This window comes from Odocoileus virginianus, chromosome 22 (assembly GCF_023699985.2).
Source record: "Odocoileus virginianus isolate 20LAN1187 ecotype Illinois chromosome 22, Ovbor_1.2, whole genome shotgun sequence".
Lineage (NCBI taxonomy): Eukaryota > Metazoa > Chordata > Mammalia > Artiodactyla > Cervidae > Odocoileus > Odocoileus virginianus.
Window position 1 is genome coordinate 53727307 of NC_069695.1, and position 19028 is coordinate 53746334.

Sequence of the window (19028 nt, forward strand, 5' to 3'; positions counted from 1 at the left end):
TTTAAGACAGAAATGCATATATTTGTGAATCAGCCACTTAGTTACTCTCATTATTACTGAATGGTAATCATGATGGTTGGGAATCATTTATAATTCCCTTGTGCAGAGCATATCCTCTGAGCCAAGCGAGTCGCCTTCTGTGAAGATGGGAGGCAAGTGCTGGGACAGCCCAGACTGGACAAGGGGAAAATCAAGGTTTGCAGGTGGAGAAAGAAAGCAAGTCAATGGCCAGTTCTGTGGTTCATAAACCCAAAGGAGATATCGAAAGTATATGAGATACAAAGAATAATGTTATGAACATCCAAGTCTAACCACTCAGCTTAAGCGTTAGAATTGGACCATTATTGCTGAAGGCCATAGTTGATTTGTTCACATATGTGTGTGTGTTTGTGTTTTATGTTCCTTATTCACTTAATTTTGTGATTCTTATTCACTTAGTTTTCTTCGTAATTCTTACACATAGCAATGCAACCTCAAACCTTATATTGCTTAGTCTTGCATAGTTTTGAATTCTCCATAAGTAGTGCACTATTGTAAGCACTTTGTTCTTTTCTTGCCTGTTTGGGATGCTGTCTGTGGGTGTTGATGCACATAACTCTTACTCATTTCCACTGTTATGTAGAATTCCATGGGCTTCCCAGGTAGCACTAGTGGTAAAGGATCTGCCTGTCAATGCAGAAGACGAAAGAGACACAGGTTCGATCCCTGGGTTGGGAACATGTCTTGAAGGAGGGCATGGCAACCCACTCCAGTATTCTTGCCTGGAGAATCCCATGGACAGAGGAGCCTGATGGGCTACAGTCCATAGAGTTGCAAAGAGTCAGACATAACTGAAGCAACTTAGTACACACAGGCACATAGAATTCCGTTGCATGAATACACGGTAACTTGTTTACCAATAGGAACTTTTATTTTTTTCTCTTTTTTATTGCTCACACTATTATGGTATTTCAATATTAGTTATACATACATAATTATTATACATTATTATTCCTAACTTGTAAACATTCTCTGAACATAGGCTCGGGTACATAAAAGACTACACTGTGAATCGATTAGTTTTCTCCACAGTTTCTTTGCAGACCAGAGGTCTGAGAGCCGAGGTTGTTGGCAATGTCCTCCTTTAGCCTCACTGTACCTCCCTTTAAAATCAGTCACCTGTTCTTCAAATAATATTTTCTCTCAACTGTGCCCCCAACTAGATGTCAAAACCTTAATGCTATCAAATGGTGTCTTTTGACATCAAAACATCAATTTATGTCAACTGTAATTTAACCTAAAGCTGAGCTGCCATTATTAGAATGATAATGTCCTTTGTCATATATCTTTTCTTTCACTTTCCCTGATTTTAGTTACTGAAACAACACCTGCTTCTTGTGCATTGAGAGATGGTGCTGATGCTAATGGGGGTCTGTTACCAGAGCACCCTATGAAGATGGTGTCAGAGCCCATGGTGATGAGCGGAGAGTTCTATAAATGGGTGTTGAGAATAATCAAGACATCCACGGATCCAAACCGGCCACAGAAATACCATAGCAACAGATGAACCATAATTGTGGCATTACGGGCTATTTCCTCAGCTACACTCTCACAGAATCGATGTTCACGCCGCGTCCTTGGGAGGAGCCCAGGTCAGGTCTGGCTGCCCCCCTCCACGAGGGCTCGGCTCCTGGGCCAGGAAAAAGCGGGGTATGCTCCCCTTCCCAGCCCCTCTGCATCCTGCCCACTTATGCCTGAAGTGTTCACGGCAGCAACAGAGATGTGGAGGTTCTGGGCACCCCACACCCCAAGTCACTCAACCTAATAGTCACCTAATAGTCACACCCCAAGTCACCTAATAAGATTTTGATCTCAAGAAACAGAACTACTGAGACTTCCCTGGTGGTCCAGTAGTTAAGAATCTGCCTTCCAATGCAGAGATGCAGGTTCAATTCCTGATCTGGGAAGATCCCACACTCCATGGGGCAACTAAGAGCCTGCGCACACTGCCACAGAGACCCAGAGCAGCCAAAAATAATTTTTAAAACATGGTACTGAGCCTTTAACAAAATCAAATTTGAATAAATAAATATCATAAGGTAAATAAGTGCTTTTCAAGTTCTGTTCCTATAATGGTGTACAAGCTCCTATAGGACCAACACTCTTGGATAAAATATATATATTAAAAAAAGAAAACTACCTGTCAGCCAGAAGTTCTTATCTTGGTGGACAAGCAGTGAGACCAGAGCATGTGGGGTTGTGAAGTGACAACACCGTCCATCTCTCTCAAGAGCACGGGGTCAGGGCTGGGCTCCCTCGGTCCTGGGGAATCTGTAAACGTTAAACAGCTGTCTCTGCAAATAGACCTCAGTAGCTAGTGGTAAAGAATCCGTCTGCAATGCAGGAGACGTAGAGACGCAGGATCGATCCCTGGGTTGTGAAGATTCCCTGGAGGAGGAAATGGCAACCCACTCCAGAATTCTTGCCTGGAGAATCCCATGGACGAGGAGCCTAGCGGGCCACAGTCCACAGGGTCACAGGAGTCGGACACGACTGAAGCGCCTAGGCACAGGACAGCACCACAAATGTGGCCCTTGCTTCTCTAAGGCACGGAGACTAGACAGGACTCTCAGGACCCATCGGATCTGACCATGACCCTCAATCTTAATCCTGAGAACACCCAGGAAGGGGCCAGCCTGAGAAGGAAGGACTGCCTCTCGAGGGACGTCCCTTGGCCTGATGCATCTTGCCGAGAGAGGCGGGCAGGTTGGTGGGGACAGTTTCTCTCGTGGTGAGGACTGTGGGGGACGGAGCTGCTGGAGAGGGCAGAGTCTTTCCCATGGAGTTCCTGAATGGCACACCTTTCTGGAAAGACAGAGTGAGCCCAAAACCCTTAATATGAAGTCAGAGGATGGGAGAAGGCTTCCTGGCAGCTCTTGCCTCCCTTCAAGGCTGCGGGCTGACTTATCAGACACTTCTGTGGATCACAATATCTCTCCCTGTCTCTCAAGACAGCCAGGATAATTGATTCCATTAAAGTCTAGATATTCTAGAACTAGTTCCTATATGTTAAGTGATGATAGAGCTTTTTCCCTCTCTGCCATCTTTAAAGGGTAATCTGAATTCTGGAGGTTTGCTTTCAGCCTTCTCAAACTCATTTTGTTTCCATGGTTACAAAACACGGCTCTCCCTGACCCACAGTGCATCAGGAGGGGCCCCCGGCTGCCTAGTAATGGCTATATTGTTTTCCAGATTTGCAGACCTCCTCAACAATATCCAGAAATTAGAAAGGTGGCTGCCCTCCTCTTGTGTGCGCCAGCTGGCAGTGTTTTGCAGGGAGCAAGGTAAAGGATATTTGCACTATAAATTACAAATATTGAAGCATTCCCCCAATAAATGGAATATCAAGGACAAAGGTTGGAATGCAAGAAAGCGTCAGCAATTGCCACGGCATCCTAGGGGAATTTCCTCTTACCTAGGCTAAGTCCATTAGTCTAGCTCTGTACTTGGAGACAGGAAGCCCTGTCCCAGAGGCCATTGCTGTGATGGTCAAGGGCCGGCAGCTGACCTGAAAGATCCGAATGTGAATCTGTTTCTTGCTAGCTGTGGGTAATTCATTCTCTCCTGGAGACTTTTTTGTCTCCAGACAATTCTCCAGAATACTGGAGTTGCCTTTCCCTTCTCCAGGGGATCTTCCTGACCCAGGGATCCAACCCTGGTCTCCTGCATTGCAGGCCAACTCCTTACCATCTGAGTCACCAAGGAAGCCCATAATGTTTAATGCATGATTTACATTTTGACCTTGCCTAGAGTGAAAAAGTTGGCTTAAAGCTCAACATTTAGAAAACTAAGATCTTGTCATCTGGTCCCATCACTCCATGGCAAATAGATGGGTAAAGAGTGGAAACAGTGGCTGATTTTGTTTTTCTGGGCTCCAAAATCACTGCAGATGGTGATCGCAGCCATGAAATTAAAAGATGCTTACGACTTGGAAAGAAAGTGATGACCAAACTAGACAGCATATTAAAAAGCAGAGGCGTTACTGTGCCAACAAAGATCCATCTAGTTAAGGCTACGGTTTTTCCAGTGGTCATGTACGGATGTGAGAGTTGGACTACAAAGAAAGTGGAGCACCGAAGAATTGATGCTTTTGAAGTGTGGTGTTGGAGAAGACTGTTGAAAGTCCCTTGGACTGCAAGGAGATCCAACCAGTCTATCCTAAAGGAGATCAGTCCTGGGTGTTCATTGGAGGGCCGGATGCTGAAGCTGAAACTCCAATACTTTGGCCACCTGATGCAAAGAGATGACTCATTTGAAAAGACCCTGATACTGGGAAAGATTGAGGGTGGGAGGAGAAGGAGACGACAGAGGATGAGATGGTTTGATGGCATCACCAACTCGATGGACATGGGTTTGGGTGGACTCCAGGAGTTGGTGATGCACAGGGAGGCCTGGTGTGCTGTGGTCCATGGGGTCGCAAAGAGTTGGACACGATTGAGCGACTGAACTGAACATGTGTAGATGTGACTTACTCAAACTTGATGTGTCTCAATTTCCCTCTCAGGAAAGTGGAGAGGACGATAATATCCCCATGTACCTCACTGAATGCACTGGTAGTTTTGGGGGCCTTGGACAGAACCAAGGCTGAGATCTTGGGAACATGCACCAAGGCATGGAAGAGCAGGACACCCATGAGGCAAGCAGGAAGCAACCATGCTCTTCTCATCCCTCACGTGCCTCTTAATCTGCTTTGCCAGCTATTTCTTTCCTGTGTGAAATCTCAGGCTGGTCCTCAGAACTTTTCCAACCATTGGAATTATATAGTCTTCTCATCATTCTCAAAATAATAACAATTTTATTCAAGAAATCACAGTGCCCAGTCCTACATGGTAAAGTGCCAAACTTCATTTAGAATGACAGCGTCTTTCTTTCCACTTTATCCTGGCTTCAAAGTGAATTTGTGACTTCCGCTAAGAAGGCTAATGAGGCGCAAGAATCATGAAACTGACTTTCACCACCTCCTTTGAAGGATAGGCTGTCCTCACCGGGGCCACTGTGACTGTGACGTTGAGCAGGCTGTCCCCTCCTGGGCCGCGTGCGTCTCATCAGTGGACCGGAGGAGGATGACTGCACATGGGAGAGTGAGGTTTGAGAGACATCCCTGTGGGGCCTGGCACAGAGAGAGCGCCCAGTGAATCACCGTCGCTGTTTCCACATTACCTTTTTTTTTTCAGACTGACAGTCTTGTTGCAGTTGTGCGAAAACAGGCTGCAGTGCATTTGGCAGATTGAGAGTCACCTGCAGCCAAAGCTGGGGTTGTGCAGGCTGCCGAGGGCTCAGGGCTCTGACCTGCATGGCGAAGAGAAAACCTAAAGGTCAAGTTCTAATTCAGGTGGGAAGGCTGGTCCCTCGGGCAGTCTGACTTCCTTGCCTTTCTATCAGGAAGGCAAAGGGCATTATTTCCCTGCTGCTGCCGCAGTCTCCGTGGTGAGAGGCTGGGGAGGGTTTATGAAATCCCCAGGGAAGGACAGGACCTCCCTGCTGCCTCCTGCTCCCTTCCAGCCACTTCCCAGTCCTGGCTACCTTGACCTCCTACGAATCAGGCTGTGTGTTCCATAACCTACCAGCAGTACATCAATTACATGTTGTAACTGTTACCCTATGTGTATAATGTGATTATGCATATTAACTGTGTATAATATGAGCTGGAAAAGACCCTGATGCTGGGAAAGATTGAGGGCAGGAGAAGAAGGGGCCCACAGAGGACGAGATGGTTGGATGGCATCATCGACTCATTGGACACGGGTTTGAGCAAACTCCAGGAGATGGTGAAGGACAGGGAAGCCTAGCATGCTGCAGTCCATGGGGTCACAGAGAGTCAGACACAGTTGAGCAAATGAACAACAATCTGAGTTGGCTAAAGGAAAAGTGAAAGATTTGGAGTCTGGCTGGGTACCCTTTCCATGGGCTCTCCCCGTGGACAACTGTGTCTCACGAATCATATTACATCCAGAACCTATCTCCTCCCCTGTATCCTCTCTCAAGTTGTTGTCTGCAAGGAGGCATGGATATTAGCTATTTGAAACTACCCAATTAATGAAGAATGTTGGATTCTACTCAACACTAAATCTACTTTACAACTTTTCGATGTTTTTTTATCTGGTGTCTCAAACTTCTTTAAAAGGAAAAGAATTTCAACCTTGAAAATGGCATCAGTAACTACTAAGGACTTCTGTTGAGAACACAAAGCCACCTCCTATTCATAAATTAGTTTTTCCCAGACCCCTGCCCATACCACCTATGCAAAATCACTTGAAGACAAATGGTATTATTCATGTCAGATAATGAAGCAGATGTTCAGATACTGCTATACCTGCTTGAGTCCAAACTTATAGAATTTGCCTTTGGAAGCAGAAAGGAGTTTCAACTGTCTGGCCATTTCCAACAGGAAAGACTCAAACATCATTTATATCTGGGAAAGTCCATGTTTTCCTTTATGTAGGAATTCCAACCAATTTCTGTGCTAAGAGATTGTGCACACACTCAATGCACACAACAACCCCCTTGGGAGGACTAACTGTATCTTCATGTCACACTAAGCTCTGAGATGAGAGTCTATACAACCAGGAGATGGTGGGCCTTGGCTTTAAGTTTGACAGCTGCCATTTTGCCTCCTACTCAAATAAAGGCTCTGGGTTCCTTCCCATACTGGCTCAGAAAAGCCTCAATACAAAATGTGTGGGATCATCTAGAGTGAAATTTGGAGTAAGTTTAATATTCATATCCCTTAAACTTATACAGTACTGTATGTCTATTATGTCTCCACAGAAAAACTGGAAGGAAAAATATTAAATATTCCCTTATCTACACCCAGAAAAGATGAATGCTCTCATTCAAAAAGGTATATGCACCCCAGTGTTTATAGCAGCACTATTTACAGTAGTCAAGACATGGAAGCAACCTGTGTCCATCGACAGATGAAATGGATAAAGAAGATGTGGTACATATATACAAGGGAATAACACTCAGCCATGAAAAGGAATTATATCATGCCATTTGTAGCAACATGGATAGACCTAGAGATTGTCATACTGAGTGAAGACAGTCAGAGAAAGACACTTATACATGACATAACTTAGCATGTGGAATCTAAAAAATAGAACAAATGAACTTATTTACAAAACAGAAACAGATTCACAGCCATAGAAATAAACTTACGGTTACCAAAGGGACAGGGGGAGGGATAAATTGGGAGTATGATTAACAGATGCACACTACCATATATGAAATAGATAAACAACAAAGATTTACTGTATGGCACAGGGAACTATACCCAACAAATTGTAATATAATGAAAAAGAATCGGGAAAAAGTATATATATATATATATATATATACACACACACACACACATACACATGTACGTATATATAACTGAAATGCTTTGCTGTACACCCAAATAACACAATATTGTAAATCAACTATACTTCAATTAAAAAAACTTGAATGACTCAGTTTGAAAAATATTCCCCTATCAAAAAAATACCTATTTTCAAAAATTTTTGAATACAAAAAAATTCAAAAACAGACACCAAGATAGATACTCCTTTATTTACGAAGAAAGACACACTATATTTCCCTTTCTAAATGCAACTGATCCTTTAACACCCCATTTAGGAAAATAAACTTTCTCCCTTATCTGAACACTTCACATATTTTTGAAGCAGCTGATGATACAAGGGGGATAAAGGTGAAATATTTACTAAAAATGTGACTGCGAACCATCTCGAAAACATCTCTCCAGGGGACATTTGTTGGTGATCGAATTGTTTTGAGACTGCAGTTTAATGAGCATGTCAGATTTCAACTGTATGTCCTGCAGTCAGGAAACGCAGAGAAGCAGAAGCCTGCTACCTCACTGGGTTCGTTCTGGCCCCACCACTGGAGGAAGAACGGAGCCAGCGCCAGGCCCCCAACAACACGTGAGACCAGCCGACTCTTCTCACTTCTTTTCACTTCTCCCATCGCTTGTTTGAAAACCACTCCATTCTCACTCTTCAGATTACGCAAGTGATCTTCTAACAATGTTATGACCGAACAGAGCACAATATAAATGTAACAGGATGATACAGATCAACGAATGTGTCTAAATCAGACAACTGCTTTCTCAGACATGTTCCAAATGTATTAGTGGAAGTAATGTTTAAATTTTTTTATTTTTGAAAGATTAAAAGTCTTTCTCTTACTGCACCTTTCTTTTAACATCTCCAGGTTTCTTTTTTTTTTTTTTTTTTTGGCCGGTGATTAGCCCCAGTGTCAGGCAGAACGCTCTGTTCTGGCCAGGCACTTATCTGGGTCTGCACTGTGGGCTTTATTGGTGCTTGAAGGGTGAGGCTGGGCCCTCCCAGCTCCAAGAAAACACAGAGTGAAATACAGTTGCCAGAGATGATGAGGAGCCTGGCTCAAACAGGAAGTGATAATAATCTCTGCTTGGGCTTTTGAGAGTTTAAAGTACTTGAAGAAAGTTTGACTCGAGGCCTGGGATATTTAACCCTTTCACTGCCAGGATGGAAAAGAGGACGATGGTGAGGGTAGAAGGGGTGCTGAAGTCCAGGAGAAGCCAGGGCAGGCAACTACTGACATTTAAGCTGCTGTGGGCTTCATCAGTGTCCTCTCTGAAAAAAAAGTTGTTTTAAAACCTGCACCAAAGACACCACTTTTAAGTAGAGAAATCGTCATTTCTTTCCTTCCTCCCCCTCTCCTGTCTCTGGCAGATTTCTGAAAAGACCAGACCTGAACAATTTGACCATCATAAACATTTCTTCAAGTGAATGAAATTCAGTTGTTTCGCTGCTGGGGAGAAAACCCTGCACATTCTCACAGTCTGCCATCATGGCAAGAAGGCTCTGCGTCGGTGGGGGTAAACGCCGTGATCCACTCCGTAAACTCTCTCAGGAAACCCGAGGCCATGAACCAGACAGTGCTAAGGCCAAAGAGATTAAGATTGAGGACCACAGCTTGGTGGAATCTATTTATAGGCATCCACACGGAGAAGAGGTTGAGAAAACCTTTTTTGGTCAACTCGCCGAAGTGTTCAGTTACATCTAGTTATGATGGGCCGTTTAATTCCATTACATTCTGGAAAAACAATTCAGCTGACCACAGACCACCAAATAGCTTTTTGGACAGCACTGGAGAGAATTTCCTCTTCCAGGATGTTAGAGGAATTGGACAGGACAGAGGCCGTAACCGATCCTTAACAGGGGAGAAGTGGTAGGAGACTTAAAGATAAAGCAGGTAGATGGTTTAGAGGAATCAGTCACAAAAACAACAGAGCAGTATTTCAGGAGAAGGAAAAAAGTGAAATCAGAAATGAAAAAGAACTTTAGGTAGGAAGCAAACAAATGTTCTGTTTAACATGGTGGATTGCACAGATGGATTATCTTCTTTGTACCCAACCCCCTGCAAAAAAGTGTTAAAGGTTTTATTCACAGTAACACAGAACAGCAGCAGAAGAGGTGTTTGAACAGGAGACTGGAACTTAGGGAGCAGAGGGAAGACAGTAAAGGCCTCGTGGAGAAGAGAATGTGTCTGTAGATGGCGACACTGATGGGGGAGGGATTGTTTATCTCAAGGGATCCACCAAAGGGTCCCCTCCAGCATTCTGAGTGGCAGGTAAGGACCATTACCCCCTTGCTTCTCTGTATTGTAGGAAACTGAAGGTTATTCAGTGGGGAAGGTGAATAGCAAATGCTCTGAATCTGGGGATATAGGCCCTGCCAAAGGTCAGCATGCAGAGTGGTCTCCAGGTAGAAGATACTTGAAATACCTCTTTGCTATGAACCTCCTCCCCATCTACTCCCAGACATTCAGAAGCCAGGTGTGGGCAACCCTTACCCATTCACAAGCCCCACCATGCACTTAACCAATCTGGGTTTTAGTACCTTAGTCATCAGGCAACGCCAGTTCGATTCCTGGGTGGGGAATATCCGATAGAGAAGGGACAGGCTACCCACTCCAGTATTCTTGGGCTTCCCTTGTGGCTTAGCTGGTAAAGAATCCTCCTGCAATGCGAGAGATCTGGGTTCAACCCCTGGGTTGGGAAGATTCCCTGGAGAAGGGAAAGGCTACCCACTCCAGTATTCTGGCCTGGAGAATTCCATGGATTCCAGTTCATGGGGTTGCAAAGAGCTGGACATGACTGAGCCACTTTCACTTTTCATCAATATGAGAGGATAGCCAAGCATTACTAGAAATTTGTGGGGGAAGAGAATAAAACAGAATAAACCTAGAGGACTTAGTCAATGAAAATGAAGGGAGCATAAATGAACTTTAAAAAAAATCAATGTTAGGTAGATATTAGGTCAGCAAATGCTGCATTCATGAAAAAAAAAAAAGAATAAAAACATCCATACACCCACACACATGTGTGGACAAGGAATAAATAAAAGGCCTTGGAATTCATAGGTATGGTAGCTAAAATAAAAAACAATTTCTATAAACAGTTTGAAGGATAGAGTGGAGGAAAATTTCTCAGCACTGAAAGATATACAATGTAAAAATCCTACTGGGTGCCAGCAGAATGGGGAAAAAAGGACCACATTTGGGTCCATCATCATGAAATGTGGGGACACCATAGCCAAATGGAAGATCTTAAGGGCTTCATTATTTTTGTTGAAGAATGTTCCTGCGAACAGTCTTGCACCGTTCCTGCACAGATGGACGGACAGAAAGGAAGGTCAGCAGAGGGAGGGACAATGGACCATCGCTCAGCAAAGGATGGGCCCCATTAGGTGTTGGCGGGGTCAAAGGGATACAAGCTGTCATAGGAGGGGCCCCAGAGGACAGAGAAGATCCCGTGAGTTTCTTCTAATGGAGCGATGTCACCACCTTTTAGAAGAGATAGCCTGGGACCTAGTTACAGACTTTATCTTGAAATCAACACCTGGGAAGATACTGGAACAAGTCATTGAGTAATCCACTGACTGCCCAGGAGGGCAGAAGACACTGGGAAGAACCAACAAATGCTTCTGGAAGAGCAAGTGTAATCGGCAAGATTCAAGGTCCTCCTCCAAGTCTTCAGGGTGTGAAGGGACCACAGGAGATGGGCCTGGGGGTCCAGCACGGGGGTCACCCAGGAATCTGCTAACATAAAAAAACATCACAGAGTATTGTGATACACACTCGCTAGAGTCAGCACAAACAGTGCATTTGGACACCATGCCAGTTTTAGCAAATCTCTCCAAATGTGAAAGATAAATGAATATGTACATAATAGGGTATGAAATGTAAAGACCAAAACCCAGGCAAGGCTGCTGGTGGACAGTGGGGTCTGAGAGGCATTAGGGACAAGCTGGGGGCTCCAGTCTCCAGTTGTAAAGCTACTTGTTTTCTACCCAAGCCCAGACACGCCTGCAAATCAAAATCCAACCATAGCAACCAAGAACGGGAAGGCAAGTGAGTGCTGGGGAATAATGGCCTGGCGCATTCTGTTCTCCTGGATCACAGTGGGAACCTGCTGGAGTTCTCTGCCAGATACTGTTCCAAGGGCCTTTGTCTTCCACCCTGTGTAATCCAGACAGCATGCCTCTGACGGTGGGACTCTTACTATCTGCATTTTACAAACGGGGGAACTGAGGCTTTGAGAAGTAAAGCAACACGTCCTAGCTTACACTGTTAAAAGCTGCCAGCAGGAAGACAGTTAGAAAACTCAAAAACACAGTGGAAGTTTCTGTTTCCTAATGCTTCTCAAAGTTGTTCTTGGGGGCTGTGAATCTACTCCAAAAAATCCCAGTAAATGTAACTTTCTGTGCTAGATCAACTAGTACAAATGCTTTTACTCAACAGGTATCAGAGAAAAGTAAAAGGCATTTGTGTTGGAGAAAGACAAAAATGAAGACATTCAAACCACGATCTTTGTATTCTTCTACACGTGGGGACATCCACCAGCTCCAATTTCAGTCGGAGGACAGAGTCTGGCTTTGTACTGTGGAAGCAGAGCCCAAAAGCCAGCCTTTGATGATCGGAGGACAAAGGCGAGCACCGTTCTGCGACTCACACGCTCTCATGGGGGAAAGAGTCGTGGGTCCGTGCCGCCGCTGGTCAGCAGGACCCGCAGAGGCAGATGCAAGAAGCAGAGGGAGAGAGGCCAGGCCAGCCCTGGGCCCCCCGCGTGCCCTGTGTGCCCCAAGTCACTAACCTGGCCATCCAGCCAGGGCTCCCAGGTCGTGGCCAGTGCTGTTGTCTCCAGGTCAGAGCCCCTGGGCGTGTCCCTCTGGCTAGGAAGGGCGGGGACGTCACACCCGCAGGCGATCTTCTGAGGCCCATGGCGGAAACCACGGTGGGACAAGACATGGGCTCCTTTGGTTTGCCACATTTTACAAGAAAACTGGATGTGAAATGTAGAAGACGGCCGCCGTGGTCAGGGTCACGCTTCCACTGGGCTCTGGTCGCGGAGGGAAGCTTCTGGGACACGCGGAGCAGTCAGTGCTAGATGGAGACGATGCCCGCCAGCAGCCATGCCAAAATCCCCACTCCACCTGCCTTCTATGCCGGGAGTGGAGGCGGTGCGTGAGCCGGCCCACAGGTGCGGGGGGCGCTGCTGAACTCTCCTACAGACGCCTGATCACAAGCACTGGTCCTTGGAACGTAATATTTCGCTTCCATTTTGCAGACCTGATGTTAACCTGTAAGATCTGACGCCCACACTAGGGAAAGCGTTGGTTTGCTCGCCGCCCTCCCTGAGGCGCTCGGCTCCCAGGCGCAGTGCATTGTGGGAGCGCCCCTCACCTCACGAGCCCGGAGCGTCATAAGCGGTCCCACAGGAAGCAGGGCTGCAGGAGGCCCGCGGTTTACCTGGATCTCTCAAATCACAGGGCTGCGGTGGAATTGAATCTGACTCCAAAAAGCACATGTGTTGTGGTCCACTCTGCTGTAGAAGGTCTCAAACAGGATTTGCTAAGCCCTGGAAAATGGGCATAAACAGAGGAATGTGAATCAAAAGTTCCCAAACGTAGCAAAAGACATAAACCTACAAATCCAAGAACCAGAGCGAACCCCCAACAGGATAAACCCCCGAATTTCATGCCAGGGACATCATATTCCAACTCCAGCCCCCTTGTATATAACAGCCCCCTTCCTGTTGCTAATGGTAAAAACATTTTATTTTTTATATCAAAGAATTAAATGAAGATATAACCAACTTCCATTTAAGGTAGACTAATTTTCTACTGTATATCTAAAAGCATATTAACTAAATGCATGTGACAGTAGACATACACAAATATAAATATCACAGAAACAAATCAATTGCTCTTAAATAACAAAATGAGAGAATTCCAAACAGACCATGACTATGCTTCTTGTCTGTTTTTGACACTATGACATGAAGGTAAATGACCATCTACATTTTAGCGTATGTAATGAGCCAAAACCAAACAGGATATAATATCTCATTTGAAAATGCATTTGTCAACAAATCATGCATCTACCATGTAATTATCTTAAAATAAATTACGTGGAGGAGCATCACTATTTCCCTGTGGACAGTTGAAATATGTCTTTATGTATAATCAAAATGATCAACATTTGTGTTAAAATGAATGTTATAATGAAATGTTCAGTGACATACCAATCAAAAACAACACTGCTTCTTCATTTTGTATCATGCAAAAATAATCATGTGATTAAAAAAAGAAAACTCTCCCAGGGCTCTTGAGATTAGGTATTAACATATAAGAAGTTGGCAAGACCAGAAGATGTTAGGAAATTGTGCACATCTGTTTAATCATGGGCGCTTCATTTTTCCCAACCACAAATGTGCCTTCATTTCTTTATCTCCTCAATGGGAGGTATTGCTCAACTGAGCAGGGGCCCTAATTAAATTAAGATGCTTACCCAGGGTTTCAAGCCAGCTTCCCCGACAGCCCATTTGTCTTACCGACCTGAGAACAGGGTACTGTCCTCTGGCCCTGCCAGCGTTGCAAGACTGGGAAAGAGGAAGCTGGCCTCTGACGGGACCAGCTTTGTCTGAAGACGTCAAAGTTGGTTCAGTTCAGAGAAATGTGAACTCATCAAGGTAGATAATACAGCATCCCCACAAACATTGAGGCTTCCCAGGTGGTGCTCGTGGTACAGAACCCGCCTGCTGGTGCAGGTAGATGGAAGAGATGCAGGTTCAATCCCTGGGTCGAGAAGATCCCCTGGAGGAGGGCATGGCAACCCACTCCAATATTCTTGCCTGGAGAAGCCCGTGGACAGAGGAGCCTGGTGGGCTGTAGTCCATGGGGTTGCAAAGAGTCAGACACGACTGAAGCAACTTAGCACGCATGCATGCACCACAAGCAATGCTGGGGTTTGATTTAGGCTAAGTTGGGGAGAATTCACAGCATGTCTTTGTTTACTGCATGGATGTACGTGACCCCCACATACTCACACCCAGGCAGGGGGTTCATTTTCTTACATTTATGCAGACAGACCTAATGACAATTTACACAACAGCAGCAGAGCAGGTCGGCTGGCCATCCATCTTTCCTGCCTCCCAGCTGCGCAGTCCAGGTGAGCCACTTTTCCAGGCTGAACCCCATTTATTCATCTGCAAAGTAGGGTTGGTAATGACACCCACCTTTATTGAAAGAGCAGAAAGTAAGCAAGTGTCTACAAAGCCCTGAGGGTGGTCCTCTCACATGATGAGCATTGCAGAGAGTCTATTATATCAACTAAAAAAACCGACACAGAAGCAGGCATCTACGGAAATGCTGATAATGAGAGAGTGTCAGGGATCTGAGTGAGGTCGTCCAGTGAGGTCGGCCAAAGGGTTTTCTGTCGATTTAGGTCTTCCCTGGAGTCTCATCTTTGATGGTCTGTCTCTAATTTTTCCTATTTCCTGTTCCTGTTCTGCAGGCTGACATAGCAGGGGAGTTGAGCGTGTCACAGTGAAGACAGAAAGGCCTGGAGGAGACGCAGTGCCCAAATGGAGGATGAACCTTGGGGCACCGTCTTGGTTCCAGGCGCCCGTGGAGCACCGGGTGACCTCCTGTGTCCAGGAGGGAGCTGCCCTGAGGGGAGCCGCCTTCCCCCAGTGGGCTCTCCTGGAGGATTCTGCAGACAGACGAGATGAGGGGGCCCTGAGGACCAGGGGCCCAGGAAACCCCCCCCTCGCCCCCCCCGCCCGCCCCCGCCAATTCACTGCTCTCCACAGGGCCCAGGAGAGACCGACAGGCTGATTCTGCCCTAAGATCACCTCTTCGTGTTCTGTAAAGGAGCTGTCATCTCCACCTCTCTTCTCTCCAGACAAAACCACCTTCTTGGATGTTTTCTCAGCTGCCCTCTTCTTGAAACAGTAAGCACAGTTAGGAACACGGTGGGCGTTATTATTTACCAGCACAAGACTTTGCGTTTGCAACTTCTTCAGCCTTTGAACACCGTGATGAACTTTGTTCCCTGCCAGAGTTTCTGATTATGAAAAGGTGAAAACTAAAAGCAAGGTCGGGTGGGACCAGGGCGGGGACCGCCTCTGCAGGAACGCCATGTCTTCAAAGGATCATTTCCTACTGATTTTGCCAAAATTCCCTCGGATGTGGTGGCCTCTCCCGGTTACTTGGGTGGTTCTGGAACCAAAGTGGGGTTTCCACAGTTCCCTACTCACTCCCTTGCCTGGGAAGGAACAAGAACATCTCGCTGAGCTTCCAGGGAGCTGGAACTGAACTTCTTATTGCTGGACTCTCAACTGCAATGTAAAAATCTTTTTATTAACTTTAAAAAGCATATGCCACTTAAGTTTTTTGAAAAATACCCAAGGAGTCCAAGTTGAAAGACAAGACTTCATCCTGCTATTGGCTGCATTCAGACCAGGTCTACTAGAGGGCTGATTCTTCCAAAAAGGAAACCCCATCTTCAAGTTCTCGATTTATGTTTCAATTTACAATTTAGTGCTGGCCCCAGGGAAGATGCAACCATGTGTAGGATATACCCATGCTCGGAGAGTCTAGGTTTTAAACAGAACAGACTCATTTAGAATCAAAGAACATGGTGAAGATGTGTTGATTTGCTTGCTCAGGGAAAATGAATTCTTAAAAGCACTCTCTTTTGTTTTTACTGCTTTAAAATAAGTAAATAAGTGTCAGTCCATGTGAGAGTTAGACCATAAAGAAGGCTAAGCACTGAAGAATTTGATGCTTTCGAACTGGGGTGTTGAAGACTCTTGAGAGTCCCTTGGACAGCAAGGAGATCCAACCAGTCCATCCTAAAGGAAATCAACCCTGCATATTCACTGGAAGGACTGATGCTGAAGCTGAAGCTCCAATACTTTGGCCACCTGATGCAAAGAGTCAACTCATTGGAAAAGACCCTGATGCTGGGAAAGATTGAGGTCAGGAGGAGAAGTGGACAACAGAGGATGAGATGGTTGGATGGCATCACCGATTCAATGGAACAGAGTTTGAGCAAACTTTGGAAGATAGTGAAGGACAAGGAAGCCTGGTGTGCTATAGTCCATGGGGTCACAAAGAGTCATACACGACTTAGCGACTGAACAACGACCTTGCTATTACCAGCATGTGAGTTTTGAGTTGTCTGCTCAAGTCTCCGAAGACCCTCCCTGTTCCCTTTCATGTCCCCATCCTGACATTTCTGGGAGGATGGAGAGCAGCCGTCCATCATCCTACTGCCCAGATGAAGACCCTGCTGCCCGGGTCCCAGAGCCCAGGCCTCCTGCCAGCGAGCCCTCTAGACTGCTCCCCTTGGGTTCAAATTCTCATGTGGTGGCTCTTTCCCTATTAAGCAACTTACAAGGTCAGATTCTGTGCCACTTTATCTAGAGATGTCGCCCACTCATCCAGAAGTGGGGCCACTTCCCACCTGGGGCAGGCCTACCTCAAGGGTAGACACAAACCCAGGCAATCCAGGGATAGTCAGGAACTCAGGTCCAGGACCCTTATAAGAGCTATTTGGTGAATGAGTATAATAATAGTAACAGTAACAGTAATAACAATAACTAACAGGCAGAAAGTGAAGAGGAACTAAAAAGCCTCTTGATGAAAGTGAAAGAGGAGAGTGAAAAAGTTGGCTTAAAGCTCAACATTCAGAAAACTAAGATCATGGCATCTGGTCCCATCACTTCATGGGAAATAGATGGGGAAACAGTGGAAACAGTGTCAGACTTTATTTTTCGGGGCTCCAAAATCACTGCAGATGGTGATTGTGAAATTAAAAGATGCTTACTCCTTGGAAGGAAAGTTATGACCAACCTAGATAGCATATTAAAAAGCAGAGACATTACTTTGCCAACAAAGATCCGTCTAGTCAAGGCTATGGTTTTTCCAGTGGTCATGTGTGGATGTGAGAGTTGGACTGTGAAGAAAGCTGAGCGCCGAAGAATTGATGCTTTTGACCTGTGGTGTTGGAGAAGACTCTCGAGAGTCCCTTGGACTGCAAGGAGATCCAACCAGTCCATCCTAAAGGAGATCACTCCTGGGTGTTCATTGGAAGGACTGATGCTGAAGCTGAAACTCCAATACTTTGGCCACCTGATGTGAAGAGCTGACTCATTGGAAAAGACCCTGATGCTGGGAGGGGTTGGGGCCAAGAGGAGAAGGGGACAACATAGGATGAGATGGCTGGATGGCATCACCGACTCGATGGAACTGAGTTTGAGTTAACTCCGGGAGTTGGTGATGGACAGGGAGGCCTGGCATGCTGCGATTCATGGGGTTGCAAAGAGTCGGACATGACTGAGCGACTGAACTGAACTGAACAGTATTAAGTGCCTTTTGTGTCCTAGACACTGTCCTGAGCAGCTCATGTAAACTAGCTCGTTTAATTCTGGTTGGCCACACGAGATCAGCCAGTGTTTTCCTGGGGATGCTGGTGGTGATGCTGATGGATGGAGAGGGTTGCTTTGAAGCAGGCGTGATATTTCCATGCCCTGCATTTTCGTGTTTGGAACTGGGGCTCCTCCAATTTGTCTATCTCGGAGTTGAATGCCATGAAATGTTCTTTCTACCATATATAGTTCAAAGGAGCAATTGCTGTGATATGTTCATGTGACCTTCAACATAATATAGATACTTCCCTCCCGCGCTTTTTACACATGATGTCCAAATTGTTCAGTTAAGGCAGATTTTGCAGTCATGAAGCTTAAAAGCGACTGATCCTGCGATCTGACTTCTGAAAGGGTCACAATTACTGCATCCATCAATATTGACTTACCATTGTCAACATCACACCCCCAGTGTCACAAATAATGTTTCCTAATTTAGGAGAATTTTCTAAAGACTTTTCAGTATAGTAGCAGGATTTTTATCACTGTGGGTATGGATGAGATGAAGAATATAAAAGTGGAGACAGCTGTCAGTTAAGGTTCTTGTCTCAGGAAGACTTACTGAAAAACGAAATACTTTTTCATTTTAACTCTAGCAGAAGCTGTCTGAATTTGTTTAAAAAAAAAAAAAAAAGAAGAAGAAGAAGAAGAGAGAGAGAGAGAAAGCATCCTCAATTGTCAACAGTCCCAGACCCCATTATTTGGATAATTATTGGTAAAAAAAAAAAAAAAAAGGAAATATCTTAAAGGAAAAGATGCTTGAATGCAGGAATTCTGAGCTGTTGGTGCTTAACTCCACAGAGACACATCACGGCATTCACACACCATTGAGTTCACCCACTTGAAGTTTTTCTCAATTAAAAAAAATATATATTCACAGGGTTATACCACCATCACCACTCTCCAAGTCTAGAACATTCTGTCCCTCCTGTAAGAAATTCTGGGCCATCAGCAGGCACACTGCCTTCTCTTACCCCAAACCCAGTTCCCACCAATGTGCCTTCTGTCTCGATGGATTTGTCTGTGTGCCACGGGGTCTGTTGTCCTTCTCTCTCATCCATTCCTCCCCCAGGAGAGAGGTGTGCGGACCCCACCTCCAAATCTCTCAAGTGGGCTTTCCAGGAATGCTGTTCATTCCTTTGGGTTGGTGGTTTCCAATGGTTGTGAATTTCTGGAAGCCACTGTTGAAATGAAACGCGAGGATGGTGCATCAGCGGCGAGGGGAGAGTCT